This window comes from Myotis brandtii, unplaced genomic scaffold (assembly GCF_000412655.1).
Source record: "Myotis brandtii unplaced genomic scaffold, ASM41265v1 scaffold509, whole genome shotgun sequence".
In the NCBI taxonomy this organism is placed as follows: Eukaryota; Metazoa; Chordata; class Mammalia; order Chiroptera; family Vespertilionidae; genus Myotis; species Myotis brandtii.
The window spans coordinates 400,945-406,769 of record NW_005369409.1 but is presented as its reverse complement, the minus strand read 5'-3'; positions in this window follow the sequence as shown (position 1 = coordinate 406,769).

Genomic DNA, 5,825 nt, shown 5'->3' with positions numbered 1-5,825 from the left:
CAGGCCTGGGACCAGGGGGGGGGGAGCAGCCTGAGGTCCCTCGGCCCAGCACCCGGGCAGGGGCACACCTTGAGGTCCCCTATCAAGATCCACTGGGCAGGGGGCGCGGCCTCAGGTCTCCTGGCCTGGTGCCAGGGCAGAGGGCACAGCCTGAGGTCCCCTTTCAAGCCCTGCTGAGTGGGGGGCATGGCCTGAGGTAACCCGGCCTGGTGCTAGGGTAGGGGGCGCGGCCTGAGGTCCCCTGTCAAGCCCCGTCGGGCGGGGGTGTGTGGCCTGAGGTTCCCCATCAACCCCTGCTGGGCAGGGGGCGTGGCCTGAGGTCCCCTGGCCTGGCGCCAAGGTGGGGGGCGTGGCCTCAGGTCCCCCGTCAAGCCCTGCCAGGTGTGGGGCATGGCCTAGGTCCCCCTGCCTGGCATCAGGGTGGGGGGGACGTGGCCTCAAGTCTCCTATCAAGCCCCATGGGGGGGGGTGCGCCGCTTCAGGTCCCTGCTGATTACTCATTAAGGCTCGTTACGGGAACTCGGCCTTCGCTGTGGGTGCAGACATCTTGTGTTACAGAAACCCCCCTCTGCTGTGGGTGCAGCCATCTTGTGTTACAGAAACCCCGTCTCCGCTGTGGGCACTGCCATCTTTGTGGTAGAGTGACAGTAAATTTGCATATCCCCCCTTTATTATATAGGATGAGTATTGCTACTCCAGCTTTTTTTTTCTTTTCCATTTTCATGGAAAAAATTTTTCTATTCCTTCACTCTCATCCTGTATGTGTCTTTTGTTCTGAGGTGGCTCTCTTGTAGACAGCATACAGTTGGGTCATGTTTTTGTATCCATTCAGCTACCCTATGCCTTTTGATTGGAGCGTTGAATCCATTTACCCTTAGGGTAATTATTGATAGGTACTTATTTATTGCTGTTTTAATTCTGTATGCCTAGGTATCTCTCTGTTGCTTCTTGTCATTACAGCAGTCATTTTAGCATTTCTTGTAATGCTGGCTTGGTGGTGATGTACTCCTTTAGCCTTTTTTTCCCATGAAGCTCTTTATTTGACCATCTATTTTCAATGACAGCTTTTCTAGATAGAGTAATACTGGTTTCAGATCCTTGCTTTCCATTACGTTGAGTACTTCATGCCATACCTTTCTGGCCTGTAGAGGTTTTATTGAGAAATTAGGTGTAAGCCTTATGGAAGCTCCTTTGTAGGTAATAGTTTGCTTTTCTCTTGTTGCCTTTAAGATTCTCTCTTTGTTTTACTTTTTTGCATTTTAATTTGTTGTTTATACCTAAGTCTGAATGAGGTTCAATTTTTTTTTTTTAAGACTTGATCTTACAGACTTTCCATGTGCCTGAACTTGGCTTGAGCAATAATGATTCTAATTCTGTCGGGTTATGAAATGTTTCCAGGCCCATGATCTTCACATTTGATTTCCAGCAATCCTCTCACAGTTGTTACTGCCTCCACCTTCTAGATGAGAAAACTGAGGGTCAGAGAGTTTTAAAGATTTGCTCTCAGACCTGGGGCCAGCAAATGCTACAGTTCGGAGAACTCGGGTTCTGGCACAGCAAGAAACATTTCTACCAGATGCGTGAACCTGCCCTACAGTACCCCACCCCAGCCGCTGTGGAGTCTCTGCTTGCGCATCTCCAGTGAGGGGGAGCGCACTTCTTCCCGGGGCTGGTCCAACCCTCCTCTCTCAGGTGGTAGGAGCCTGTTGTATAAGACAAGGAGCCAGGAGAGCATCCACACTGAGACAGCAGTAATGAGGGCAGCAGAGACTGCTGACTAAGTGACCCACCCAATGGGCGGTCTTCCACCTGACAGCCAATGCCAAGCTGTGCTGACACCGACTATGCCCATCTTGAAACATTTTTCTCCCCATCCTCCATTCCAGAGCTGTGTCCAAAAGCCCCAGAGCCCAGGGAAGAACCAAGAACCCCAGAAATGGCCCGACCAGCGTGGCTCAGTGGTGAGCGTCGACCTAGGAACCAGGAAGTCACAGTCCGATTCCCGGTCAGGCTGGATCCCCAGTGTGGGGCGTGCAGGAGGCAGCCGATCAATAATTCCCTCTCATCATTGATGTTTCTCTCTCTCTCTCTCCCCCCATTCCTCTCTGAAAACAATAAAAATATATTTTAAAAAAAGAAGGAACTCAGGTGCACAGGGATAGTGAGCTTGGTGTTAGAGCAGCGGTTCTCAACCTGTGGGTCGTGACCCCTTTGGGGGTCGAACGACCCTTTCACAGGGGTTGCCTAAGACCATCGGAAAACACATATATAATTACATATTGTTTTTTGTGATTAATCACTATGCTTTAATTATGTTCAATTTGTAACAATGAAACTGGGCGTCACCACAACATGAGGAACTGTATTAAAGGGTCGCGGCATTAGGAAGGTTGAGAACCACTGCTCCAGACTGATAGGATTAGGACTTGGATTGCCCTCAGGCAATTGTCCTCAGGTGTGGGGAGAGTTTTTTTCAACAGGGTGAGGCAGTTGCTTCTGCCTGGAGGCTAATTTTTATTTTTAGTCTCTCAAGTGGCCTCTGGAATTCCACATGATGGGGCAATGTGTTTTCCAATAGGGTGGGTCAACTGCCTTCTCCCCAGTCAAGGCCGTCTGTATAGTAAATGTCTGTGTGGGAAAGATGTCCTCCACTGTGTGAGGAATTGGCTCAGCACAGGAAACTGGGGTGTCTGCCTTCTGGGCTCTAACCCCAGAGCTCTGGATCCTGGCTTCTTCTCACACAGTCCACTCTGCCATCCCTCTGCTGGAGCACAAAGTGGTGGCTCTACAGGGAATTTTGTGCATTGGCCCTTTAAGAGGGTGCCTGGTTCTAACTGGTTTGGCCTAGTGGATAGAGCATTGGTCTATGGACTGAAAGGTCCTGGGTTCAATTCTGGTCAAGGGCATTAATCTTGGTTTCAGGCTCGATCCCCAGTAGGGGGTGTGCAGGTGGTAGCTGATGCATATTTCTCTCTCATCAATGTTTCTATCCCTTTTCTTTCCTCTCTGTAAAAATCAATAAAATATATTTTTGAAAAAGAGGGTGCCAGAATTTCCAGTCATCTATCCCCGGCAGACAGCAACTCTGCTGCTTTTCACAGCCAGATGTTATGTGGGTACCCTTCTCAGTTCTGATGCTCTCTGCTGGGAGGCTCAGCTTGGGGATTAGACCCCAGAATTCTCAGAGGCAACCCCCCACAGCTGACATATCTCTTCAGAACTTCAGTTGCTGAATGTGGGAGCCCAGCCAGCCCTTTCGTGCCTCCATCCCTCCTACCAGTCTCTGTGCAGTCTCCACTTTCCATTCTTGGGTATCAGGTATCAGGTTTCTCTCCAGTGTTTTGTTGATTATTCAGGAAGTTTTCCTGTATTTTAGTTGTGATTCAGTTTGTTCCTGTGAGCATGTCTATGCAGCATCCACTTACTCCTCCACCATTTTTAATCTCCGAGGTGTATTCAGTTTTTAAATCTAACAACTACTTTGGGGGATTTGCCCACCTCTCTGGGGTTTGAATGTGGGTTGTGTACCATATACTGTTTTTGAAGTTTACAGTTAACATGTTTCTCCTCTTCCCTTGCCCATGGGAGTCTCCTCTTTGACTCCTTCAAGTTTGCTGCTTAGAGTGAAAGTTCAGCAGGCAGGTAATCATGCTGCAAGTTCTTTTTGGGCCTCTGACAAAGGGAGTGATCAGTGAAGGCCATCACTATCTTGGGTTTTGCAAGGCTAGGTGTTTTTGCTACCCTCTCGCAGTCCGGGACCCCTCAGGGGATGTCCGACTAATGGATTAGGCCAGCTCCCCAAGGGAGCAGGCCTAAGTTGGCAGTCAGACATCCCTCTGGCAGCACGGAAGCCCTCGGGAGATGTTCAACTGACAGCTTAGTCCTCCTCCCTGGGCGATTGGGCCAAAGCTGGTAGTCAGACATCCCTCTGGCAGCCCAGGAGCCACCACCGCTGTGCTCGCAGCTGTCAGCCCAGCTTGTGGCTGAGCAGAGTTCCCCCTGTGGGAGAGCTCTGACCACCAGGGGGCAGCTCCTGCATTGAGCTTCTGCCCCCTGGTGGTCAGTGCACATCCTAGCGACCGATCGTCCCACCACTAGGGTCAATTTGCATATTACCTTTTTATTTATTGATTTCAGAGAGGAAGGGAGAGGGAGAGATAGAAACATCAACTATGAGAGAGAATCATCAATCGGCTGCCTCCTACAAGCTCCATACTGGGGATTGAGCCTGAAACCCAGGCATGCTCCTTGATGGGGAATGAACCGTGACCTCCTGGTTCATAGGTCGACACTCAACCACTGAGCGACACTGGCCAGGCCAGTATTTGTCTTTTATGACTGCCTTATTTCACTTAGCATAATGTCCAAAAAAGGTTTATTTGTGTTATGTGTCAGACTTTCCTTCCTCTTTAAGTCTGAATAATATTATTGTATGTATATACCACATTTTGTTTTTCTATTCACCCATCCATGAACACTTGATTGGTTCTACTTTTTGACTAGTCAGAATAATGCTGCTATAGATATAAGTATGAAAGTATCTCTTTGAGGTTCTGCTTCTAATTCTTTTGGATATGTACCCAGAAGTGGGAATTGCTGGATCATATGGTACTTCTATTTTTAATTTCTTGAGGAACCTCCACACTGTTTTCTGTAGTGGCTGCACCATTTCAGATTCCTACTACCCAGCAGTATACAAGGTTACCAATTTCTCTACATCCTTGCCAACACTTATTTTCTGTTGTGTGTGGGGTTTTTTTTATAGTAGTTATCCTAGTGGGTGTGAGGTGGTATCTCATTGTGGATTTGATTTGCATTTCTCTTATGACAGTCATTGGTATTTTCCTCCATAATTACACCCAGGAAAAATTGAGAACACAGAGCAAAGGAATGTACAAGACAAAATTCTGAAGAGTAATCTCTAGGCTACTGTTCCTGCCTCCCTTCTGAATAAAAGCCTTTTTGTGTCCCCAATTAAATTCCACTTTCATGGTTTAAAGAGAGTCATACTAGAAACTCCTCCCTTCTGAAGCCTGCATCAGTCCCTGTTGGGTAATGCTTCTCTCATTAGGATCCTTCTCCCAGCAATCTAGATGTGAAGAAGCAATCAAGGTAAACTAACTATGGTTTCCATGTCTTTAGGGAATAATTTATATTTCTAAGTGAAACCTAATCCATAGGGAATTTGCAGTAAATGGGAAACGTGTAGGCATTCCTTAGAATAACTTTCAGTAAATTGTTTCCCCTCTCTAGGGCAGGTTTTCTTTAGCAGTCGAAATGAAGGGGCTGATTAAACAGTATCAAAGTCCCTTTGGATTTAACTTTCTATAACATTAAAATATGTAATAGTAATAGCATGCTATTATAGTTTTTGATCTTACCCTTTTAAAAAAAATTATCTTTATTGCTGAGAGTATTACAGATGTCCTCCCCCCTTTATTCCCTCTTAATTTTATCCTTGCTTACAATTTGCTTACAATTAAATCTAGATGTGATATTAATATATTGGTTTCAAGTGAATCCTTTCTAAAACATATTTCAATGCATATTATTAAACAATTTACAGTTTAATGGCCTCCACAAGCATTTCAGCTTCCTCATAAATCTGACTATAAAACATCCTACATTTCAATTGATTTAATTCAACACCAAACGTGAAAATCACCAATGATATCTATTCAAAATTTAAATACATCTTTAATATTTTGTACCACAAAACATCAGTGTTAGAAGGAACACTGGAGCCCTAACTGGTTTGGCTCAGTGGATAGAGCGTCGGCCTGCGGACTCAAGGGTCCCAGGTTCGATTCTGGTCAAGGGCATGT